This window comes from Phalangium opilio, unplaced genomic scaffold (genome assembly GCF_054372755.1).
Source record: "Phalangium opilio isolate 3A_F unplaced genomic scaffold, DU_Popi_V2 ptg001675l_1, whole genome shotgun sequence".
Classification (NCBI taxonomy): Eukaryota; Metazoa; Arthropoda; class Arachnida; order Opiliones; family Phalangiidae; genus Phalangium; species Phalangium opilio.
In genome coordinates this window covers 84012-110911 of record NW_028324261.1, presented here as the reverse complement: position 1 = coordinate 110911, position 26900 = coordinate 84012, and the positions used below count along the sequence as shown (strand labels likewise).

At 46.0% G+C, this 26900-nt stretch overlaps 7 non-coding genes across 7 annotated transcripts; all 7 read right to left on the bottom strand.

Moving 5' to 3' along the window:
* Positions 1-4151: 4151 nt before the first annotated feature.
* TRNAI-GAU (transfer RNA isoleucine (anticodon GAU)) lies at positions 4152-4224 on the bottom strand. The gene has a single exon. It is a non-coding gene; the product is annotated as a tRNA-Ile (tRNA).
* Positions 4225-6209: 1985 nt separating this feature from the next.
* On the bottom strand, positions 6210-6282 carry TRNAD-GUC (transfer RNA aspartic acid (anticodon GUC)). Its single transcript has one exon. It is a non-coding gene; the product is annotated as a tRNA-Asp (tRNA).
* Positions 6283-15296: 9014 nt separating this feature from the next.
* Positions 15297-15369, bottom strand: TRNAK-CUU (transfer RNA lysine (anticodon CUU)). Its single transcript has one exon. It is a non-coding gene; the product is annotated as a tRNA-Lys (tRNA).
* Positions 15370-19445: 4076 nt separating this feature from the next.
* On the bottom strand, positions 19446-19518 carry TRNAK-CUU (transfer RNA lysine (anticodon CUU)). Its single transcript has one exon. It is a non-coding gene; the product is annotated as a tRNA-Lys (tRNA).
* Positions 19519-22420: 2902 nt separating this feature from the next.
* Positions 22421-22493, bottom strand: TRNAK-CUU (transfer RNA lysine (anticodon CUU)). Its single transcript has one exon. It is a non-coding gene; the product is annotated as a tRNA-Lys (tRNA).
* Positions 22494-25652: 3159 nt separating this feature from the next.
* Positions 25653-25725, bottom strand: TRNAN-AUU (transfer RNA asparagine (anticodon AUU)). Its single transcript has one exon. It is a non-coding gene; the product is annotated as a tRNA-Asn (tRNA).
* A 1102-nt stretch (positions 25726-26827) lies between these two features.
* Positions 26828-26900, bottom strand: TRNAN-AUU (transfer RNA asparagine (anticodon AUU)). The gene has a single exon. It is a non-coding gene; the product is annotated as a tRNA-Asn (tRNA).

The following is a 26900-nucleotide window of genomic DNA, read 5'->3' as shown; positions in this document are numbered from 1 at the left end:
TTTGACTTTTCACGCTACATCTGAGACCTCACAACACCGCTCCCGGATGGGCTCGAACCACCAACCTTTCGATTAACAGCCGAACGCGCTAACCATTGAGCCACGGAAGCTCAGAAATTGAACGGTTGTCACGTATTGTGGAAAAGTTTTGACTTTTTACGCTACATCTGAGACCCCACATCACCTCTTCCGGGTGGGCTCGAACCACCAACCTTTCGATTAACAGCTGAACGCGCTAACCATTGCGCCACGGAAGCCCAAAAATTAAATGTTCGTCAGGTATTGTGGAAAAACTCTGACATTTTACGTTACATCTGAGACATCACAACACCGCTCCCGGATGGGCTAGAACCACCAACCTATTGGTTAACAGCCGAACGCGCTAACCATTGAGCCACGGAAGCTCAGAAGTTAAATGGTTGTCAGGTATTGTTGAAAAGTTACGACTTTTCACGCTACATCTGAGACCCCACAAAACCTCTCTCGTTTGGGCTCGAACCACCAACCTTTCGGTTAACAGCTGAACGCGCTGACCATTGCGCCACTGAAGCCCAAAAATTAAATTTTCGTCAGGTATTGAGGTAAAACTTTGACTTTTTACTTCACATCTGAGGCCTCACAACACCGCTCCCGGATGGGCTCGAACCACCAACCTTTCGGTTAACAGCCGAATGCGCTAACCATTGAGCCACGAAAGCTCAGAAAATAAATGGTTGTCACGTATTGTGGAAAAGTTTTGACTTTTTACGCTACATATGAGACCCAACAACACCTCTCCCGGGTGGGCTCGAACCACCAAACTTTCGATTAACAGCTGAACGCGCTAACCATTGCGCCACGCAAGCCCAACAATTAAATGTTCGTCAGGTATTGTGGAAAAACTCTGACATTTTACGTTACATCTGAGACGTCACAACACTTCTCCCGGATAGGCTCGAACCACCAACCAATTGGTTAACAGCCGAACGCGCTAACCATTGAGCCACAGAAGCTCAGAAATTAAATGGTTGTTAGGTTTTGTGGATAAGTTATGACTTTTTACGTTACATCTTAGACCCTACAACACCTCTCCCAGGTGGGCTCGAACCACCATCCTTTCGGTTAACAGCCGAACGCGCTAACCATTGCGCCAAGGAAGCCCAAAAATTAAATGGTTGTCACGTATTGTGGAAAAGTTTTGACTTTTAACGCTACATCTGAGACCCCACAACACCTCTTACGGGTGGGCTCGAACCACCAACCTTTCGATTAAGAGCTGGACGCGCTAATTACTGCGCCACGGAAGCCCAAAAATTAAATGTTCGTCAGGTATTGTGGAAAAACTCTGACATTTTACGTAACATCTGAGACGTCACAACACCGCTCCCGGATGGGCTCGAACCACCAACCTTTCGGTTAACAGCCGAACGCGCTAGCCATTGCGCCACGGATGCCCAAAAATTAAATGGTTGTCAGGTATTTTTGAAAAGTTACGACTTTTCACGCTTCATCTGAGACCCCACAAATCCTCTCTCGTTTGGGCTCGAACCACCAACCTTTCGGTTAACAGCTGAACGCACTAACCATTGCGCCACGGAAGCCCAAAAATTAAATGGTCGTCAGGTATTGTAGAAAAACTTTGGCTATTTACGTTACATTTGAGATCCAAAAACACCGCTCCCGGGTGGGCTCGAACCACCAAGCTATTGGTTAACAGCCTAACGCGCTAACCATTGAGCCACGAAAGATCAGAAAATAAATGGTTATCACGTATTATGGAAAAATTTTGACTTTTCACGCTACATCTGAGACCTAACAACACCTCTCCCGGGTGGGCTCGAACCACCAACCTTTCGGTTAACAGCCGAATGCGCTAACCATTCGCCACGGACGCCCAAAAATTAAATGGTCGTCAGGTATTGTGGAAAAATTTTGGCTATTTACGTTACATTTGAGATCCAAAAACACCGCTCCCGGGTGGGCTCGAACCACCAACCTATTGGTTAACAGCCGAACGCGCTAACCATTGAGCCACGAAAGATCAGAAAATAAATGGTTATCACGTATTATGGAAAAAGTTTGACTTTTCACGCTACATCTGAGACCTCACAACACCGCTCCCGGATGGGCTCGAACCACCAACCTTTCGATTAACAGCCGAACGCGCTAACCATTGAGCCACGGAAGCTCAGAAATTGAATGGTTGTCACGTATTGTGGAAAAGTTTTGACTTTTTACGCTACATCTGAGACCCCACATCACCTCTTCCGGGTGGGCTCGAACCACCAACCTTTCGATTAACAGCTGAACGCGCTAACCATTGCGCCACGGAAGCCCAAAAATTAAATGTTCGTCAGGTATTGTGGAAAAACTCTGACATTTTACGTTACATCTGAGACATCACAACACCGCTCCCGGATGGGCTAGAACCACCAACCTATTGGTTAACAGCCGAACGCGCTAACCATTGAGCCACGGAAGCTCAGAAGTTAAATGGTTGTCAGGTATTGTTGAAAAGTTACGACTTTTCACGCTACATCTGAGACCCCACAAAACCTCTCTCGTTTGGGCTCGAACCACCAACCTTTCGGTTAACAGCTGAACGCGCTGACCATTGCGCCACTGAAGCCCAAAAATTAAATTTTCGTCAGGTATTGAGGTAAAACTTTGACTTTTTACTTCACATCTGAGGCCTCACAACACCGCTCCCGGATGGGCTCGAACCACCAACCTTTCGGTTAACAGCCGAATGCGCTAACCATTGAGCCACGAAAGCTCAGAAAATAAATGGTTGTCATGTATTGTGGAAAAGTTTTGACTTTTTACGCTACATATGAGACCCAACAACACCTCTCCCGGGTGGGCTCGAACCACCAAACTTTCGATTAACAGCTGAACGCGCTAACCATTGCGCCACGCAAGCCCAACAATTAAATGTTCGTCAGGTATTGTGGAAAAACTCTGACATTTTACGTTACATCTGAGACGTCACAACACTTCTCCCGGATAGGCTCGAACCACCAACCAATTGGTTAACAGCCGAACGCGCTAACCATTGAGCCACAGAAGCTCAGAAATTAAATGGTTGTTAGGTTTTGTGGATAAGTTATGACTTTTTACGTTACATCTTAGACCCTACAACACCTCTCCCAGGTGGGCTCGAACCACCATCCTTTCGGTTAACAGCCGAACGCGCTAACCATTGCGCCAAGGAAGCCCAAAAATTAAATGGTTGTCACGTATTGTGGAAAAGTTTTGACTTTTAACGCTACATCTGAGACCCCACAACACCTCTTACGGGTGGGCTCGAACCACCAACCTTTCGATTAAGAGCTGGACGCGCTAATTACTGCGCCACGGAAGCCCAAAAATTAAATGTTCGTCAGGTATTGTGGAAAAACTCTGACATTTTACGTAACATCTGAGACGTCACAACACCGCTCCCGGATGGGCTCGAACCACCAACCTTTCGGTTAACAGCCGAACGCGCTAGCCATTGCGCCACGGATGCCCAAAAATTAAATGGTTGTCAGGTATTTTTGAAAAGTTACGACTTTTCACGCTTCATCTGAGACCCCACAAATCCTCTCTCGTTTGGGCTCGAACCACCAACCTTTCGGTTAACAGCTGAACGCACTAACCATTGCGCCACGGAAGCCCAAAAATTAAATGGTCGTCAGGTATTGTAGAAAAACTTTGGCTATTTACGTTACATTTGAGATCCAAAAACACCGCTCCCGGGTGGGCTCGAACCACCAAGCTATTGGTTAACAGCCTAACGCGCTAACCATTGAGCCACGAAAGATCAGAAAATAAATGGTTATCACGTATTATGGAAAAATTTTGACTTTTCACGCTACATCTGAGACCTAACAACACCTCTCCCGGGTGGGCTCGAACCACCAACCTTTCGGTTAACAGCCGAATGCGCTAACCATTCGCCACGGACGCCCAAAAATTAAATGGTCGTCAGGTATTGTGGAAAAATTTTGGCTATTTACGTTACATTTGAGATCCAAAAACACCGCTCCCGGGTGGGCTCGAACCACCAACCTATTGGTTAACAGCCGAACGCGCTAACCATTGAGCCACGAAAGATCAGAAAATAAATGGTTATCACGTATTATGGAAAAAGTTTGACTTTTCACGCTACATCTGAGACCTCACAACACCGCTCCCGGATGGGCTCGAACCACCAACCTTTCGATTATCAGCCGAACGCGCTAACCATTGAGCCACGGAAGCTCAGAAATTGAATGGTTGTCACGTATTGTGGAAAAGTTTTGACTTTTTACGCTACATCTGAGACCCCACATCACCTCTTCCGGGTGGGCTCGAACCACCAACCTTTCGATTAACAGCTGAACGCGCTAACCATTGCGCCACGGAAGCCCAAAAATTAAATGTTCGTCAGGTATTGTGGAAAAACTCTGACATTTTACGTTACATCTGAGACATCACAACACCGCTCCCGGATGGGCTAGAACCACCAACCTATTGGTTAACAGCCGAACGCGCTAACCATTGAGCCACGGAAGCTCAGAAGTTAAATGGTTGTCAGGTATTGTTGAAAAGTTACGACTTTTCACGCTACATCTGAGACCCCACAAAACCTCTCTCGTTTGGGCTCGAACCACCAACCTTTCGGTTAACAGCTGAACGCGCTGACCATTGCGCCACTGAAGCCCAAAAATTAAATTTTCGTCAGGTATTGAGGTAAAACTTTGACTTTTTACTTCACATCTGAGGCCTCACAACACCGCTCCCGGATGGGCTCGAACCACCAACCTTTCGGTTAACAGCCGAATGCGCTAACCATTGAGCCACGAAAGCTCAGAAAATAAATGGTTGTCACGTATTGTGGAAAAGTTTTGACTTTTTACGCTACATATGAGACCCAACAACACCTCTCCCGGGTGGGCTCGAACCACCAAACTTTCGATTAACAGCTGAACGCGCTAACCATTGCCCCACGCAAGCCCAACAATTAAATGTTCGTCAGGTATTGTGGAAAAACTCTGACATTTTACGTTACATCTGAGACGTCACAACACTTCTCCCGGATAGGCTCGAACCACCAACCAATTGGTTAACAGCCGAACGCGCTAACCATTGAGCCACAGAAGCTCAGAAATTAAATGGTTGTTAGGATTTGTGGATAAGTTATGACTTTTTACGTTACATCTTAGACCCTACAACACCTCTCCCAGGTGGGCTCGAACCACCATCCTTTCGGTTAACAGCCGAACGCGCTAACCATTGCGCCAAGGAAGCCCAAAAATTAAATGGTTGTCACGTATTGTGGAAAAGTTTTGACTTTTAACGCTACATCTGAGACCCCACAACACCTCTTCCGGGTGGGCTCAAACCACCAACCTTTCGATTAAGAGCTGGACGCGCTAATTACTGCGCCACGGAAGCCCAAAAATTAAATGTTCGTCAGGTATTGTGGAAAAACTCTGACATTTTACGTAACATCTGAGACGTCACAACACCGCTCCCGGATGGGCTCGAACCACCAACCTTTCGGTTAACAGCCGAACGCGCTAGCCATTGCGCCACGGACGCCCAAAAATTAAATGGTTGTCAGGTATTGTTGAAAAGTTACGACTTTTCACGCTACATCTGAGACCCCACAAATCCTCTCTCGTTTGGGCTCGAACCACCAACCTTTCGGTTAACAGCTGAACGCACTAACCATTGCGCCACGGAAGCCCAAAAATTAAATGGTCGTCAGGTATTGTAGAAAAACTTTGGCTATTTACGTTACATTTGAGATCCAAAAACACCGCTCCCGGGTGGGCTCGAACCACCAAGCTATTGGTTAACAGCCGAACGCGCTAACCATTGAGCCACGAAAGACCAGAAAATAAATGGTTATCACGTATTATGGAAAAAGTTTGACTTTTCACGCTACATCTGAGACCTCACAACACCTCTCCCGGGTGGGCTCGAACCACCAACCTTTCGATTAACAGCTGAACGCGCTAACCATTGCGCCACGGAAGCCCAAAAATTAAATGCTCGTCAGGTATTGTGGAAAAACTCTCACATTTTACGTTACATCTGAGACGTCACAACACCGCTCCCGGGTGGGCTCGAACCACCAACCTTTCGGTTAACAGCTGAACGCGCTGACCATTGCGCCACTGAAGCCCAAAAATTAAATTTTCGTCAGCTATTGAGGTAAAACTTTGACTTTTTACTTCACATCCGAGACCTCACAACACCGCTCCCGCATGGGATCGAACCACCAACCTTTCGATTGACAGCCGAACGCGCTAACCATTGAGCCACGGAAGCTCAGAAATTAAATGGTTGTCAGGTATTGTGGAAAAACTCTGACATTTTACGTTACATCTGAGACATCACAACACCGCTCCCGGATGGGCTAGAACCTCCAACCTATAGGTTAACAGCCGAACGCGCTAACCATTGAGCCACGGAAGCCCAGAAATTAAATGGTTGTCAGGTATTGTTGAAAAGTTACGACTTTTCAAGCTACATCTGAGACCCCACAAAACCTCTCTCGTTTGGGCTCGAACCACCAACCTTTCGGTTAACAGCTGAACGCGCTGACCATTGCGCCACTGAAGCCCAAAAATTAAATTTTCGTCAGGTATTGAGGTAAAACTTTGACTTTTTACTTCACATCTGAGGCCTCAAAACACCGCTACCGGATGGGCTCGAACCACCAACCTTTCGGTTAACAGCCGAACGCGCTAACCATTGCGCCACGGACGCCCAAAAAAAATGGTCGTCAGGTATTGCGGAAAAACTTTGGCTATTTACGTTACATTTGAGATCCAAAAACACCGCTCCCGGGTGGGCTCGAACCACCAAGCTATTGGTTAACAGCCGAACGCGCTAACCATTGAGCCACGAATGATCAGAAAATAAATGGTTATCACGTATTATGGAAAAAGTTTGACTTTTCACGCTTCATCTGAGACCTCACAACACCTCTCCCGGGTGGGCTCGAATACCAACCTTTCGATTAACAGCTGAACGCGCTAACCATTGCGCCACGGAAGCCCAAAAATTAAATGCTCGTCAGGTATTGTGGAAAAACTCTGACATTTTACGTTACATCTGAGACGTCACAACACCGCTCCCGGGAGGGCTCGAACCACCAACCTTTCGGTTAACAGCTGAACGCGCTGACCATTGCGCCACTGAAGCCCAAAAATTAAATTTTCGTCAGGTATTGAGGTAAAACCTTGTCTTTTTACTTCACATCTGAGACCTCACAACACCGCTCCCGGATGGGCTCGAACCACCAACCTTTCGGTTAACAGCCGAACGCGCTAACCTTTCGCCACGGACGCCCAAAAATGAAATGGTAGTCAGGTATTGTGGAAAAACTTTGGCTATTTACGTTACATTTGAGATCCAAAAACACCGCTCCCGGGTGGGCTCGAACCACCAACCTATTGGTTAACAGCCGAACGCGCTAACCATTGAGCCACGGAAGATCAGAAATTAAATGGTTGTCACGTATTGTGGAAAAGTTTTGACTTTTAACGCTACATCTGAGACCCCACAACACCTCTTCCGGGTGGGCTCGAACCACCAACCTTTCGATTAAGTGCTCGACGCCCTAATTATTGCGCCACGGAAGGCCAAAAATTAAATGTTCGTCAGGTATTGTGGAAAAACTCTGACATTTTACGTAACATCTGAGACGTCACAACACCGCTCCCGGATGGGCTCGAACCACCAACCTTTCGGTTAACAGCCGAACGCGCTAGCCATTGCGCCACGGACGCCCAAAAATTAAATGGTTTACAGGTTTTGTTGAAAAGTTACGACTTTTCACGCTACATCTGAGACCCCACAAAACCTCTCTTTTGGGCTCGAACCACCAACCTTTCGGTTAACAGCTGAACGCGCTAACCATTGCGCCACGGAAGCCCAAAAATTAAATGGTCGTCAGGTATTGTGGAAAAACTTTGGCTATTTACGTTACATTTGAGATCCAAAAACACCGCTCCCGGGTGGGCTCGAACCACCAAGCTATTGGTTAACAGCCGAACGCGCTAACCATTGAGCCACGAAAGATCAGAAAATAAATGGTTATAACGTATTATGGAAAAAGTTTGACTTTTCACGCTACATATGAGACCTCACAACACCTCTCCCGGGTGGGCTCGAACCACCAACCTTTCGATTAACAGCTGAACGCGCTAACCATTGCGCCACGGAAGCCCAAAAAATAAATGCTCGTCAGGTATTGAGGTAAAACTCTGACATTTTACGTTACATCTGAGACATCACAACACCGCTCCCGGATGGGCTAGAACCACCAACCTATTGGTTAACAGCCGAAAGCGCTAACCATTGAGCCACGGAAGCTCAGAAATTAAATGGTTGTCAGGTATTGTTGAAAAGTTACGACTTTTCACGCTACATCTTAGACCCCACAAAACCTCTCTCGTTTGGGCTCGAACCACCAACCTTTCGGTTAACAGCTGAACGCGCTGACCATTGCGCCACTGAAGCCCAAAAATTAAATGTTCGTCAGGTATTGTGGAAAAACTCTGACATTTTACGTTACATCTGAGACGTCACAACACTTCTCCCGGATGGGCTCGAACCACCAACCTATTGGTTAATAGCCGAACGCGCTAACCATTGCGCCACTGAAGCCCAAAAATTAAATTTTCGTCAGGTATTGAGGTAAAACTCTGACATTTTACGTTACATCTGAGACGTCACAACACTTCTCCCGGATAGGCTCGAACCACCAACCAATTGGTTAACAGCCGAACGCGCTAACCATTGAGCCACAGAAGCTCAGAAATTAAATGGTTGTTAGGTTTTGTGGATAAGTGTGACATTATGCTTTGTATTATTAGTAGGCCAGTTTATGAACAGCCCCATATTAGCTTAATGTCTATTATTTATCTAATCTCTCGTGTATAAAAAGGCCCCCTCTCTGTGTTAAAAATTCAGTCTATCTCGGATCTCGATCATATATAAATCATTGTAAATAAAACCATAGTTTTAAAGTATCAACTCCTGTGTAGTCGTACAAACACACAACATGGTGTCAGAAGTTCGTTAATGTGGTATTTAGTCGCGCGATATCACGGTTAGCTTTAATTCGTTAATCAGTAATCGACTAGATTTGCGGTCTACCTCGACACGGAAAATGCAGAACGCCGCAGCCTTTCAAGTGCAACCGCCTTGCCAATTCAACTTTTCGAATTCCAATGAGAGGCCCCGATGGAGGAGGAGGTTCGAGAGATTCAGATCCGCGTCCGGTCTTAGTTCCAAGACAGGAGAGGAACAAGTCAACGCGTTAATATACATGATGGGCGACAAAGCTGATGACGTATTCTTGTCATTTACGTTTGCCACCGATGCAGAGAAGTCTGACTTCAATGTCGTTATGAATAAATTCGAAGGACATTTCATTCTCCGGAGGAACGTTATCTACGAGCGAGCAACCTTCAACTCACGAGTTCAGCAAGATGGCGAACCGGTAGAAGAGTTTATCACCGCGTGTCGAGCCCAGATTGAGAAATGTGCCTACGGAACTCTCCAAGACGAATTGCTGAGAGACCGAATAGTAGTCGGGGTGCGAGACAAAGCCCTGTCGGAAAAAATGCAATTAGACGGAAACCTTACACTGGAGAAACCGATCTCAACCGCCCGCCATGCCGAAGAAGTTCGCCGACAACAACAAGAATTAAACGCAGGAAGTTATAAAAACGGAACTCCGGCTGTTGTCGAAAAGCTTGGCTCTCGAAACACCTCTCAGACGAAGGAGAACAGGCGACCAAGAGCAACTCATCCTTCAAGACCAATTCAACGCGATCACAAGGTTACTTCAGATACCTGCAAGAAATGCGGAATGTTCGAGAAACACAATCGAGAGCGATGCCCAGCATATAGAGCAGTTTGCAGGAAGTGTAAGAAGATTGGCCGCTACGAGCGTGTGTGTCAAAGGTTAACCACCAACTACAATCGTGAGGTCACATCGCAAATGATCTCTGTGGATGATGATGACTCAACGCCAATGGATACGTTCTTGGGAAAAGTCAGCAGCGACGAGATACAAGATCGTTGGATGGTAAACATTAGGATTAATGCAAAACAAGTTCAATTCAAGATAGATACCGGCGCGGACGTTTGCGTATTACCAGACTCGCTGTACATGGCGAAATTTCAAGACTTAGCACTGAATAAATCTGACCGACGTCTGTTTGGACCAGGGAAGACCTTGATTAACTGCAAAGGTTTCATTGAAGCCTACCTGTCAAGTAGAGATACCACCATCCATGACAAGGTCTATGTCATCGACCAATTGCAAGTTCCACTTCTAAGCCTCAGAGCAAGTGAAGACCTGAAAATAGTTCAAAGAATCGATGAGCTGCAACTCACGGAGACGAGTATAAGACCAAAGGACCATTATCCTCAACTATTTACCGGCTTAGGACGAGTCAAACGAAGCTACAAACTGAAGCTGAAACCGAACGCAGTACCGTATGCAGTGACGACTCCACGTCGAGTTGCGATTCCTTTGATGTCACAAGTCGAAGCTGAATTGAAACGAATGGTGGACTTGGGAGTAATCCGGAGAGTCGAGGACCCCACAGACTGGTGCGCTCCCATGGTGGTCGTGAGAAAGGATTCTGGCGAATTAAGGATATGCGTGGATTATACGCAACTGAATAACTACGTACAACGTGAACGGTACCAGATACCGGCTGTAGACCATACGCTTGGACGACTGGCTGGAGCCGAGATCTTCTCAAAACTTGATTGTAATTCCGGTTATTGGCAGATACCGCTACATCCGGACTCCATATTACTTACGACTTTCATGACGCCATTTGGAAGATATTGCTGCAATTGCCTGCCCTTTGGTTTAACATCTGCATCCGAGCACTACCAAAGCCAAATGTCTTCGTATATTGAAGGCGTCAAGAACACAGTTTGTCATCAGGACGACATTCTAGTATGGGGCAAGGACATGGCCGAACATGATGAAAACCTAAAGGAAGTTCTCGAAAGATTGAAAGACCAAGGAGTCACGCTCAATGAAAGGAAATGCCTCTTTGGAGTCAAAATTCAAATTCAAATTCAAAATGTTTATTTTTTACTTATCATTACATATACAGTTTGCTACGGGGCTAAGTCACATTGTGACTTGTAAGCCCCGTGCCTATCTGCTTAATTTAATACAACAATTTAATTTAAAATATAGATTTAACAATGGTGTATTATAATAATTAGTGTTAAAGATTCATGAAAAAAGAATTAATGAATTTATGTTATATCCACTTAAAATTGAACAGTGGCGTGGTATATTATAAAAAATTTAACAAAAGGATCAAGTTTTTGGGGCACGTAATAGACAGTGCCGGGATCAGTCCAGACGAGGAGAAGGTTCGAGCCATAGTCGAGATGAAATCACCATCTGATGTCGCAGAGCTACGTCGTCTATTAGGAATGGTAAATTATCTTGGAAAGTTCATTCCCCGAATGGCCGAGCAGCTTAAACCACTAAGTAGTCTATTGAGCACCAAGAACAGCTGGATTTGGGGCCCAAGTCAAGAAATGGCCTTCAAATACCTCAAGACGACACTCACAAGCAAGCCTGTTTTGGGTATCTTCGATCCAAGGAAGCCAACAGTAGTATCCGCCGATGCGTCAAGCTATGGGATTGGAGCAATACTTCGACAAGAACAAGCCAATGGAACTTACAAAGTCATTGCCTATGCCTCGAAGACGTTATCCTCGACAGAACAACGCTATGCGCAGATCGAGAACGAGGCGTATGCATTAACGTGGGCATGCCAGCGATTTGAGGATTTCATAACGGGTATAACAATAAAGCTAGAAACTGATCATCAGCCCCTTGTTTCCATATTGCATTCGAAACAACTGGACGATTTATCTCCGAGACTGCAAAGGCTACGTTTACGCATGATGCGATACTCGTACAAGGTCTCCTACGTGCCTGGAAAATCCTTAGTTGCCGCTGATACATTGTCTAGAGCTCCGTTGATAGACGTTGACGACAACGAGCTACAACAAGAAATTTCTGCTCACGTACAGTTAGTAATGATGACCCCACCCACTACAGATCCAAAGCTTGCGGAAATTCTTCATAAACAACAGGAAGATGCTACATGCAGAACATTACAACGTTACCTCGAACATGGATGGCCGGAGAAAAAACGCGTACACAGTAGTTGTAATGACTACTTCAGCTACAGGCATGAAATCACCATCCAAGACGGAATCATCATGAAAGGCAGCAGACTGCTCATTCCAAGTTCCATGCGTCCAGAAATAATGGATCGAATTCATCAAGGTCACATGGGAATCGTCAAATGTCGAGAAAGAGCCAAACAATCCGTCTGGTGGCCTGGAATTTCACGGGAAATCGAAGATAAGGTGAAAAGATGCGAACGATGTCTCAAAGAATCAGTCAACTTTCATGAGCCCTTAAAACCAACAAGCTTACCCGAACGACCATGGCAAGCAGTTGCCATAGATATGCTACATCATGGGGGAAAATGGTACCTGGTCATGATGGACTACTACTCAAAATATCTGGAATTGGCTCGAATGAAAGATCAAACTACAAAAACTGTCATCGAGATCATCGAAGATATATTTGCACGACACGGAATTCCAGAGGTGGTCCGCAGCGATAATGGCACTAATTTATCAGCGACAAGAACCTTGGAATTCATCGCATTCTCCAAGAAATATGGATTTCGATCTATCACGAGCAGCCCAAGATATCCTCAAAGTAATGGGTTCGCAGAAGCAGCAGTAAAGACAGCGAAATCCATTTTAAAGAAATCTGACAACATCCCTTTGGCACTGTTGGCGTACCGATCTACACCGACGTCCAATGGTTTCAGTCCAGCACAAATGCTTATGAGTCGCCATCTCCGAACAACGCTCCCATTACCGTCAAACATGCTTGTCCCGACGATCTTATCAGCAGAACGTATCAAAGAAACATCACTAACGCAGAAAAAAACTCAGAAACGAAATTACGACCAACGCCATAGAGTCAGAGAGCTACACAAATTAGATCTTGGGAAAAGGGTATGGATAACCGATTTACGCAAAGAAGGAACCGTTTTCGAGAAAGCAGAGGAGCCCCGATCATATATAATCGAGACGTCTAAAGGAAGGATTCGAAGAAACCGGTTCCATCTAGTTCCCCTACCGGACAGTCATCAAAATCACGGAATCAAGTCTTTCACTCCGGAATCGAGTATTGGCCCAGAGGACGTCATAGATCCACCAAACATCATTGATCGAGAGGAACCTGTCTCTGAGCCAGCCCACGACAATCATCCATGCAATGCTGAAAACCTTCAAGATACCGACCGAGAGAACTTGCGAGCTGATCCATCTGAGTCCAATACCACGAGGTCACCGGAAAGTACGAATAAGAGAAAGACAAGAAGCAAATTGCCAAAAGACGACAAAGGGACAGTAACACGATCCGGAAGAATCTCAAAGCCATCGACTAAGTTAAATTTATAAAACGCATTCTTATTTGTATAAAAAAAGGGGATGTGACATTATGCTTTATATTATTAGTAGGCCAGTTTATGAACAGCCCCATATTAGCTTAATGTCTATTATTTATCTAATCTCTCGTGTATAAAAAGGCCCCCTCTCTGTGTTAAAAATTCAGTCTACCTCGGACCTCGATCATGTATAAATCATTGTAAATAAAACCATAGTTTTAAAGTATCAACTCCTGTGTAGTCGTACAAACACACAACAATAAGTTATGACTTTTTACGTTACATCTGAGACCCTACAACACCTCTCCCAGGTGGGCTCGAACCACCATCCTTTCGGTTAACAGCCGAACGCGCTAACCATTGCGCCAAGGAAGCCCAAAAATTAAATGGTAGTCAGGTATTGTGGAAAAACTTTGGCTTTCTACGTTACATTTGAGATCCCACAACACCGCTCCCGGGTGGGCTCGAACCACCAACCTTTCGATTAACAGCTGGACGCGCTAATTATTGCGCCACGGAAGCCCAAAAATTAAATGTTCGTCAGGTATTGTGGAAAAACTCTGACATTTTACGTAACATCTGAGACGTCACAACACCGCTCCCGGATGGGCTCGAACCACCAACCTTTCGGTTAACAGCCGAACGCGCTAACCATTGCGCCATGGACGCCCAAAAAAAAATGGTCGTCAGGTATTGTGGAAAAACTTTGGCTTTTTACGTTAAATTAGAGATCCCACAACACCGCTCCCGGGTGGGCTGGAACCACCAACCTATCGGTTAACAGCCGAACGCGCTAACCATTGCGCAACGGAAGCCCAAATATTAAATGGTCGTCAGGTATTGAGGTAAAACTTTGTCTTTTTACTTCACATCTGAGACCTCACAACACCGCTCCCGGCTGGGCTCGAACCACCACCTTTCGGTTAACAGCCGAACGCGCTAACCATTGCGCCACGGACGCCCAAAAATTAAATGGTCGTCAGGTATTGTGGAAAAACTTTGGCTATTTACGTTACATTTGAGATCCCAAAACACCGCTCCCGGATGGGCTCGAACCACCAACCTTTCGATTAACAGCCGAACGCGCTAACATTGAGCCAGGGAAGCCCAAAAATTAAATGTTCGTCAGGACAATAAATAAAAATGTACCTCAATTTTTAATAACATTTTAAAAATCGACGTTTCACGGCCAAAGAAGCATATTTTGAGTATTTCTACACTATTTTCAAATGTAACCACTGAAACCATTATTTTTATACTTTTTGCTTTAATTCAAGCAATTTAACGATATTCATTCAAAAAACTGTTAAAATTCAATTTTCAATAAGAAATCGTATTCACGGATTTTGTGTCTTGAAGAAGAAAAACCTGCGATTTTTTCGGTACTTTTTTGAATGCATTTTTTTCTGGAGAAATTTTTGACCGAATTCAGCTTAATTCAATATAAAACACTCATTAAAAGTCATTTCATCTCGATTGAACAATAAATAAAAATGTACCTCGATTTTTAATAACATTTTCAAAATCGACGTAACTCGGCCTCAGATATGGCCGTTGCCGAGAGTGCTAGTTAAAAATTCGAATTTAAATTAAGTGAGACAAATTAACCTTCATCTTTATAACCTTGACTTTTTACGTCACATCTGAGACCTCACAACACCGCTCCGGGATGGGGTCGAACCACCAACCTATTGGTTAACAGCCGAACGCGCTAACCATTGAGCCACGGAAGCTCAGAAATTAAATGGTTGTCAGGTATTGTGGAAAACCTTGACTTTTTACGTCACATCTGAGACCTCACAACACCGCTCCCGGATGGGCTCGAACCACCAACCTATTGGTTAAGAGCCGAACGTGCTAACCATTGCGCCACGGAAGCCCAAAAATTAAATGGTCGTCAGGTATTGTGGAAAAACTTTGGCTTTCTACGTTACATTTGAGATCACACAACACCGCTTCCGGGTGGGCTCGAACCACCAACCTATTGGTTAACAGCCGAAGGCGCTAACCATTGCGCCAAGGAAGCCCAAAATTTAAATGCTCGTCAGGTATTGTGTAAAAACCTTGACTTTTTACGTCACATCTGAGACCTCACAACACCGCTCCCGGATGGGCTCGAACCACCAACCTATTGCTTAACAGCCGAACGCGCTAACCATTGCGCCACGGAAGCCCAAAAGCTAAATGCTCGTCAGGTATTGTGCAAAAGCTTGACTTTTTACGTCACATCTGAGACCTCACAACACCGCTCCCGGATGGGCTCGAACCACCAACCTATTGGTTAACAGCCGAACGCGCTAACCATTGCGCCACGGAAGCCCAAAAGTTAAATACTCGTCAGGTATTGTGTAAAAACCTTGACTTCTTACGTCACATCTGAGACCTCACAACACCGCTCCCGGATGGGCTCGAACCACCAACCTATTGGTTAACCGCCGAACGCGCTAACCATTGCGCCACGGAAGCCCAAAAGTTAAATGCTCGTCAGGTATTGTGTAAAAACCTTGACTTTTTACGTCACATCTGAGACCTCACAACACCGCTCCCGGATGGGCTCGAACCACCAACCTATTGGTTAACAGCCGAACGCGCTAACCATTGCGCCACGGAAGCCCAAAAGTTAAATGCTCGTTAGGTATTGTGTAAAAACCTTGACTTTTTACGTCACATCTGAGACCTCACAACACCGCTCCCGGATGGGCTCGAACCACCAACCTATTGGTTAACAGCCGAACGCGCTAACCATTGCGCCACGGAAGCCCAAAAGTTAATTGCTCGTCAGGTATTATGTAAAAACCTTGACTTTTTACGTCACATCTGAGACCTCACAACACCGCTCCCGCATGGGGTCGAACGACCAACCTATTGGTTAACAGCCGAACGCGCTAACCATTGCGCCACGGAAGCCCAAAAATTAAATGGTCGTCATTTATTGTGCAAAAACATTGGCTTTCTACGTTACATTTCAGATCCCTCAACACCGCTCTCGGGTGGGCTCGAACCACCAACCTATTGGTTAACAGCCGAACGCGCTAACCATTGCGCCACGGAAGCCCAAAAGTTAAATGCTCGTCAGGTATTGTGTAAAAACCTTGACTTTTTACGTCACATCTGAGACCTCACAACACCGCTCCCGGATGGGCTCGAACCACCAACCTATTGGTTAACAGCCGAAAGCGCTAACCATTGCGCCACGGAAGCCCAAAAGTTAAATGATCGTTAGGTATTGTGTAAAAACCTTGACTTTTTACGTCACATCTGAGACCTCACAACACCGCTCCCGGATGGGCTCGAACCACCAACCTATTGGTTAACAGCCGAACGCGCTAACCATTGCGCCACGGAAGCCCAAAAGTTAAATGCTCGTCAGGTATTATGTAAAAACCTTGACTTTTTACGTCACATCTGAGACCTCACAACACCGCTCCCGGATGGGGTCGAACCACCAACCTATTGGTTAACAGCCGAACGCGCTAACCATTGAGCCACCGAAGCTCAGAAATTAAATGGTTGTCAGCTATTGTGGAAAAACTTTAGCTTTCTACGTTACATTTGAGACCCCACAACACCTTTCCCGGGTGGGCTCGAACCACCCACCTTTCGATTAACAGCTGAACGCGCTAACCATAGCGCCACGGGAGCCCAAAAATTAAATGCTCGTCAGGTATTGTGGAAAACCTTGACTTTTTACGTCACATCTGAGACCTCACAACACGGCTCCCGGATGGGCTCGAACCACCAACCTATTGTTTAACAGCCGAACGCGCTAACCATTGCGCCACGGAAGCCCAAAAATTAAATGGTCGTCATTTATTGTGCTAAAACTTTGGCTTTCTACGTTACATTTCAGATCCCACAACACCGCTCCCGGGTGGGCTCGAACCACCAACCTATTGGTTAACAGCCGAACGCGCTAACCATTGAGCCACGGAAGCTCCGAAATTAAATGGTTGTCAGGTATTGTGGAAAACCTTGACTTTTTACGTCACATCTGAGACCTCACAACACGGCTCCCGAATGGGCTCGAACCACCAACCTATTGGTTAACAGCCGAACGCGCTAACCATTGCGCCACGGAAGCCCAAAAGCTAAATGCTCGTCAGGTATTGTGCAAAAAACTTGACTTTTTACGTCACATCTGAGACCTCACAACACGGCTCCCGGATGGGGTCGAACCACCAACCTATTGGTTAACAGCCGAACGCGCTAACCATTGCGCCACGGAAGCCCAAAAATTAAATGGTCGTCATTTATTGTGCAAAAACTTTGGCTTTCTACGTTACATTTGAGATCCCACAACACCGCTCCCGGGTGGGCTCGAACCACCAACCTATTGGTTAACAGCCGAACGCGCTAACCATTGAGCCACGGAAGCTCAGAAATTAAATGGTTGTCAGGTATTGTGGAAAAACTTTGGCTTTCTACGTTACATTTGAGATCACACAACACCGCTCCCGGGTGGGCTCGAACCACCAACCTATTGGTTAACAGCCGAACGCGCTAACCATTGCGCCACGGAAGCCCAAAAGCTAAATGCTCGTCAGGTATTGTGCAAAAAACTTGACTTTTTACGTCACATCTGAGACCTCACAACACCGCTCCCGGATGGGCTCGAACCACCAACCTATTGGTTAACAGCCGAACGCGCTAACCATTGCGCCACGGAAGCCCAAAAGTTAAATGCTCGTCAGGTATTGTGTAAAAACCTTGACTTTTTACGTCACATCTGAGACCTCACAACACCGCTCCCGGATGGGCTCGAACCACCAACCTATTGGTTAACAGCCGAACGCGCTAACCATTGAGCCACGGAAGCTCAGATAATTAAATTGTTGTCAGGTATTGTGGAAAAACTTTGGCTTTCTACGTTACATTTGAGACCCCACAACACCTCTCCCGTGTGGGCTCGAACCACCAACCTTTCGGTTAACAGCCGAACGCGCTAACCATTGCGCAACGGAAGCCCAAATATTAAATGGTCGTCAGGTATTGAGGTAAAACTTTGTCTTTTTACTTCACATCTGAGACCTCACAACACCGCTCCCGGCTGGGCTCGAACCACCACCTTTCGGTTAACAGCCGAACGCGCTAACCATTGCGCCACGGACGCCCAAAAATTAAATGGTCGTCAGGTATTGTGGAAAAACTTTGGCTATTTACGTTACATTTGAGATCCCAAAACACCGCTCCCGGATGGGCTCGAACCACCAACCTTTCGATTAACAGCCGAACGCGCTAACATTGAGCCAGGGAAGCCCAAAAATTAAATGTTCGTCAGGACAATAAATAAAAATGTACCTCAATTTTTAATAACATTTTAAAAATCGACGTTTCACGGCCAAAGAAGCATATTTTGAGTATTTCTACACTATTTTCAAATGTAACCACTGAAACCATTATTTTTATACTTTTTGCTTTAATTCAAGCAATTTAACGATATTCATTCAAAAAACTGTTAAAATTCAATTTTCAATAAGAAATCGTATTCACGGATTTTGTGTCTTGAAGAAGAAAAACCTGCGATTTTTTCGGTACTTTTTTGAATGCATTTTTTTCTGGAGAAATTTTTGACCGAATTCAGCTTAATTCAATATAAAACACTCATTAAAAGTCATTTCATCTCGATTGAACAATAAATAAAAATGTACCTCGATTTTTAATAACATTTTCAAAATCGACGTAACTCGGCCTCAGATATGGCCGTTGCCGAGAGTGCTAGTTAAAAATTCGAATTTAAATTAAGTGAGACAAATTAACCTTCATCTTTATAACCTTGACTTTTTACGTCACATCTGAGACCTCACAACACCGCTCCGGGATGGGGTCGAACCACCAACCTATTGGTTAACAGCCGAACGCGCTAACCATTGAGCCACGGAAGCTCAGAAATTAAATGGTTGTCAGGTATTGTGGAAAACCTTGACTTTTTACGTCACATCTGAGACCTCACAACACCGCTCCCGGATGGGCTCGAACCACCAACCTATTGGTTAAGAGCCGAACGTGCTAACCATTGCGCCACGGAAGCCCAAAAATTAAATGGTCGTCAGGTATTGTGGAAAAACTTTGGCTTTCTACGTTACATTTGAGATCACACAACACCGCTTCCGGGTGGGCTCGAACCACCAACCTATTGGTTAACAGCCGAAGGCGCTAACCATTGCGCCAAGGAAGCCCAAAATTTAAATGCTCGTCAGGTATTGTGTAAAAACCTTGACTTTTTACGTCACATCTGAGACCTCACAACACCGCTCCCGGATGGGCTCGAACCACCAACCTATTGCTTAACAGCCGAACGCGCTAACCATTGCGCCACGGAAGCCCAAAAGCTAAATGCTCGTCAGGTATTGTGCAAAAGCTTGACTTTTTACGTCACATCTGAGACCTCACAACACCGCTCCCGGATGGGCTCGAACCACCAACCTATTGGTTAACAGCCGAACGCGCTAACCATTGCGCCACGGAAGCCCAAAAGTTAAATACTCGTCAGGTATTGTGTAAAAACCTTGACTTCTTACGTCACATCTGAGACCTCACAACACCGCTCCCGGATGGGCTCGAACCACCAACCTATTGGTTAACCGCCGAACGCGCTAACCATTGCGCCACGGAAGCCCAAAAGTTAAATGCTCGTCAGGTATTGTGTAAAAACCTTGACTTTTTACGTCACATCTGAGACCTCACAACACCGCTCCCGGATGGGCTCGAACCACCAACCTATTGGTTAACAGCCGAACGCGCTAACCATTGCGCCACGGAAGCCCAAAAGTTAAATGCTCGTTAGGTATTGTGTAAAAACCTTGACTTTTTACGTCACATCTGAGACCTCACAACACCGCTCCCGGATGGGCTCGAACCACCAACCTATTGGTTAACAGCCGAACGCGCTAACCATTGCGCCACGGAAGCCCAAAAGTTAATTGCTCGTCAGGTATTATGTAAAAACCTTGACTTTTTACGTCACATCTGAGACCTCACAACACCGCTCCCGCATGGGGTCGAACCACCAACCTATTGGTTAACAGCCGAACGCGCTAACCATTGCGCCACGGAAGCCCAAAAGTTAATTGCTCGTCAGGTATTATGTAAAAACCTTGACTTTTTACGTCACATCTGAGACCTCACAACACCGCTCCCGCATGGGGTCGAACGACCAACCTATTGGTTAACAGCCGAACGCGCTAACCATTGCGCCACGGAAGCCCAAAAATTAAATGGTCGTCATTTATTGTGCAAAAACTTTGGCTTTCTACGTTACATTTGAGATCCCACAACACCGCTCCCGGGTGGGCTCGAACCACCAACCTATTGGTTAACAGCCGAACGCGCTAACCATTGAGCCACGGAAGCTCAGAAATTAAATGGTTGTCAGGTATTGTGGAAAAACTTTGGCTTTCTACGTTACATTTGAGATCACACAACACCGCTCCCGGGTGGGCTCGAACCACCAACCTATTGGTTAACAGCCGAACGCGCTAACCATTGCGCCACGGAAGCCCAAAAGCTAAATGCTCGTCAGGTATTGTGCAAAAAACTTGACTTTTTACGTCACATCTGAGACCTCACAACACCGCTCCCGGATGGGCTCGAACCACCAACCTATTGGTTAACAGCCGAACGCGCTAACCATTGCGCCACGGAAGCCCAAAAGTTAAATGCTCGTCAGGTATTGTGTAAAAACCTTGACTTTTTACGTCACATCTGAGACCTCACAACACCGCTCCCGGATGGGCTCGAACCACCAACCTATTGGTTAACAGCCGAACGCGCTAACCATTGAGCCACGGAAGCTCAGATAATTAAATTGTTGTCAGGTATTGTGGAAAAACTTTGGCTTTCTACGTTACATTTGAGACCCCACAACACCTCTCCCGTGTGGGCTCGAACCACCAACCTTTCGGTTAACAGCCGAACGCGCTAACCATTGCGCAACGGAAGCCCAAATATTAAATGGTCGTCAGGTATTGAGGTAAAACTTTGTCTTTTTACTTCACATCTGAGACCTCACAACACCGCTCCCGGCTGGGCTCGAACCACCACCTTTCGGTTAACAGCCGAACGCGCTAACCATTGCGCCACGGACGCCCAAAAATTAAATGGTCGTCAGGTATTGTGGAAAAACTTTGGCTATTTACGTTACATTTGAGATCCCAAAACACCGCTCCCGGATGGGCTCGAACCACCAACCTTTCGATTAACAGCCGAACGCGCTAACATTGAGCCAGGGAAGCCCAAAAATTAAATGTTCGTCAGGACAATAAATAAAAATGTACCTCAATTTTTAATAACATTTTAAAAATCGACGTTTCACGGCCAAAGAAGCATATTTTGAGTATTTCTACACTATTTTCAAATGTAACCACTGAAACCATTATTTTTATACTTTTTGCTTTAATTCAAGCAATTTAACGATATTCATTCAAAAAACTGTTAAAATTCAATTTTCAATAAGAAATCGTATTCACGGATTTTGTGTCTTGAAGAAGAAAAACCTGCGATTTTTTCGGTACTTTTTTGAATGCATTTTTTTCTGGAGAAATTTTTGACCGAATTCAGCTTAATTCAATATAAAACACTCATTAAAAGTCATTTCATCTCGATTGAACAATAAATAAAAATGTACCTCGATTTTTAATAACATTTTCAAAATCGACGTAACTCGGCCTCAGATATGGCCGTTGCCGAGAGTGCTAGTTAAAAATTCGAATTTAAATTAAGTGAGACAAATTAACCTTCATCTTTATAACCTTGACTTTTTACGTCACATCTGAGACCTCACAACACCGCTCCGGGATGGGGTCGAACCACCAACCTATTGGTTAACAGCCGAACGCGCTAACCATTGAGCCACGGAAGCTCAGAAATTAAATGGTTGTCAGGTATTGTGGAAAACCTTGACTTTTTACGTCACATCTGAGACCTCACAACACCGCTCCCGGATGGGCTCGAACCACCAACCTATTGGTTAAGAGCCGAACGTGCTAACCATTGCGCCACGGAAGCCCAAAAATTAAATGGTCGTCAGGTATTGTGGAAAAACTTTGGCTTTCTACGTTACATTTGAGATCACACAACACCGCTTCCGGGTGGGCTCGAACCACCAACCTATTGGTTAACAGCCGAAGGCGCTAACCATTGCGCCAAGGAAGCCCAAAATTTAAATGCTCGTCAGGTATTGTGTAAAAACCTTGACTTTTTACGTCACATCTGAGACCTCACAACACCGCTCCCGGATGGGCTCGAACCACCAACCTATTGCTTAACAGCCGAACGCGCTAACCATTGCGCCACGGAAGCCCAAAAGCTAAATGCTCGTCAGGTATTGTGCAAAAGCTTGACTTTTTACGTCACATCTGAGACCTCACAACACCGCTCCCGGATGGGCTCGAACCACCAACCTATTGGTTAACAGCCGAACGCGCTAACCATTGCGCCACGGAAGCCCAAAAGTTAAATACTCGTCAGGTATTGTGTAAAAACCTTGACTTCTTACGTCACATCTGAGACCTCACAACACCGCTCCCGGATGGGCTCGAACCACCAACCTATTGGTTAACCGCCGAACGCGCTAACCATTGCGCCACGGAAGCCCAAAAGTTAAATGCTCGTCAGGTATTGTGTAAAAACCTTGACTTTTTACGTCACATCTGAGACCTCACAACACCGCTCCCGGATGGGCTCGAACCACCAACCTATTGGTTAACAGCCGAACGCGCTAACCATTGCGCCACGGAAGCCCAAAAGTTAAATGCTCGTTAGGTATTGTGTAAAAACCTTGACTTTTTACGTCACATCTGAGACCTCACAACACCGCTCCCGGATGGGCTCGAACCACCAACCTATTGGTTAACAGCCGAACGCGCTAACCATTGCGCCACGGAAGCCCAAAAGTTAATTGCTCGTCAGGTATTATGTAAAAACCTTGACTTTTTACGTCACATCTGAGACCTCACAACACCGCTCCCGCATGGGGTCGAACGACCAACCTATTGGTTAACAGCCGAACGCGCTAACCATTGCGCCACGGAAGCCCAAAAATTAAATGGTCGTCATTTATTGTGCAAAAACTTTGGCTTTCTACGTTACATTTCAGATCCCTCAACACCGCTCTCGGGTGGGCTCGAACCACCAACCTATTGGTTAACAGCCGAACGCGCTAACCATTGCGCCACGGAAGCCCAAAAGTTAAATGCTCGTCAGGTATTGTGTAAAAACCTTGACTTTTTACGTCACATCTGAGACCTCACAACACCGCTCCCGGATGGGCTCGAACCACCAACCTATTGGTTAACAGCCGAAAGCGCTAACCATTGCGCCACGGAAGCCCAAAAGTTAAATGATCGTTAGGTATTGTGTAAAAACCTTGACTTTTTACGTCACATCTGAGACCTCACAACACCGCTCCCGGATGGGCTCGAACCACCAACCTATTGGTTAACAGCCGAACGCGCTAACCATTGCGCCACGGAAGCCCAAAAGTTAAATGCTCGTCAGGTATTATGTAAAAACCTTGACTTTTTACGTCACATCTGAGACCTCACAACACCGCTCCCGGATGGGGTCGAACCACCAACCTATTGGTTAACAGCCGAACGCGCTAACCATTGAGCCACCGAAGCTCAGAAATTAAATGGTTGTCAGCTATTGTGGAAAAACTTTAGCTTTCTACGTTACATTTGAGACCCCACAACACCTTTCCCGGGTGGGCTCGAACCACCCACCTTTCGATTAACAGCTGAACGCGCTAACCATAGCGCCACGGGAGCCCAAAAATTAAATGCTCGTCAGGTATTGTGGAAAACCTTGACTTTTTACGTCACATCTGAGACCTCACAACACGGCTCCCGGATGGGCTCGAACCACCAACCTATTGTTTAACAGCCGAACGCGCTAACCATTGCGCCACGGAAGCCCAAAAATTAAATGGTCGTCATTTATTGTGCTAAAACTTTGGCTTTCTACGTTACATTTCAGATCCCACAACACCGCTCCCGGGTGGGCTCGAACCACCAACCTATTGGTTAACAGCCGAACGCGCTAACCATTGAGCCACGGAAGCTCCGAAATTAAATGGTTGTCAGGTATTGTGGAAAACCTTGACTTTTTACGTCACATCTGAGACCTCACAACACGGCTCCCGAATGGGCTCGAACCACCAACCTATTGGTTAACAGCCGAACGCGCTAACCATTGCGCCACGGAAGCCCAAAAGCTAAATGCTCGTCAGGTATTGTGCAAAAAACTTGACTTTTTACGTCACATCTGAGACCTCACAACACGGCTCCCGGATGGGGTCGAACCACCAACCTATTGGTTAACAGCCGAACGCGCTAACCATTGCGCCACGGAAGCCCAAAAATTAAATGGTCGTCATTTATTGTGCAAAAACTTTGGCTTTCTACGTTACATTTGAGATCCCACAACACCGCTCCCGGGTGGGCTCGAACCACCAACCTATTGGTTAACAGCCGAACGCGCTAACCATTGAGCCACGGAAGCTCAGAAATTAAATGGTTGTCAGGTATTGTGGAAAAACTTTGGCTTTCTACGTTACATTTGAGATCACACAACACCGCTCCCGGGTGGGCTCGAACCACCAACCTATTGGTTAACAGCCGAACGCGCTAACCATTGCGCCACGGAAGCCCAAAAGCTAAATGCTCGTCAGGTATTGTGCAAAAAACTTGACTTTTTACGTCACATCTGAGACCTCACAACACCGCTCCCGGATGGGCTCGAACCACCAACCTATTGGTTAACAGCCGAACGCGCTAACCATTGCGCCACGGAAGCCCAAAAGTTAAATGCTCGTCAGGTATTGTGTAAAAACCTTGACTTTTTACGTCACATCTGAGACCTCACAACACCGCTCCCGGATGGGCTCGAACCACCAACCTATTGGTTAACAGCCGAACGCGCTAACCATTGAGCCACGGAAGCTCAGATAATTAAATTGTTGTCAGGTATTGTGGAAAAACTTTGGCTTTCTACGTTACATTTGAGACCCCACAACACCTCTCCCGTGTGGGCTCGAACCACCAACCTTTCGATTAACAGCTGAACGCGGTAACCATTGTGCCACGGAAGCCCAAAAATTAAATGCTCGTCAGGTATTGTGTAAAAACCTTGACTTTTTACGTCACATCTGAGACCTCACAACACCGCTCCCGGATGGGCTCGAACCACCAACCTATTGGTTAATAGCCGAACGCGCTAACCATTGAGCCACGGAAGCTCAGAAATTAAATGGTTGTCAGCTATTGTGGAAAAACTTTAGCTTTCTACGTTACATTTGAGACCCCACAACACCTTTCCCGGGTGGGCTCGAACCACCAACCTTTCGATTAACAGCTGAACGCGCTAACCATAGCGCCACGGGAGCCCAAAAATTAAATGCTCGTCAGGTATTGTGTAAAAACCTTGACTTTTAACGTCACATCTGAGACCTCACAACACCGCTCCCGGATGGGCTTGAACCACCAACCTATTGGTTAACAGCCGAACGCGCTAACCATTGCGCCACGGAAGCCCAAAAGTTAAATGCTCGTCAGGTATTATGTAAAAACCTTGACTTTTTACGTCACATCTGAGACCTCACAACACCGCTCCCGGATGGGGTCGAACCACCAACCTATTGGTTAACAGCCGAACGCGCTAACCATTGCGCCACGGAAGCCCAAAAATTAAATGGTCGTCATTTATTGTGCAAAAACTTTGGCTTTCTACGTTACATTTCAGATCCCACAACACCGCTCCCGGGTGGGCTCGAACCACCAACCTATTGGTTAACAGCCGAACGCGCTAACCATTGAGCCACGGAAGCTCCGAAATTAAATGGTTGTCAGGTATTGTGGAAAACCTTGACTTTTTACGTCACATCTGAGACCTCACAACACGGCTCCCGGATAGACTCGAACCACCGACCTATTGGTTAACAGCCGAACGTGCTAACCATTGCGCCACGGAAGCCCAAAAATTAAATGGTCGTCAAGTATTGTGGAAAAACTTTGGCTTTCTACGTTACATTTGAGATCACACAACACCGCTCCCGGATGGGCTCGAACCACCAACCTATTGGTTAACAGCCGAACGCGCTAACCATTGAGCCACGGAAGCTCAGAAATTAAATGGTTGTCAGCTATTGTGGAAAAACTTTAGCTTTCTACGTTACATTTGAGACCCCACAACACCTTTCCCGGGTGGGCTCGAACCACCAACCTTTCGATTAACAGCTGAACGCGCTAACCATAGCGCCACGGGAGCCCAAAAATTAAATGCTCGTCAGGTATTGTGTAAAAACCTTGACTTTTTACGTCACATCTGAGACCTCACAACACCGCTCCCGGATGGGCTCGAACCACCAACCTATTGGTTAATAGCCGAACGCGCTAACCATTGAGCCACGGAAGC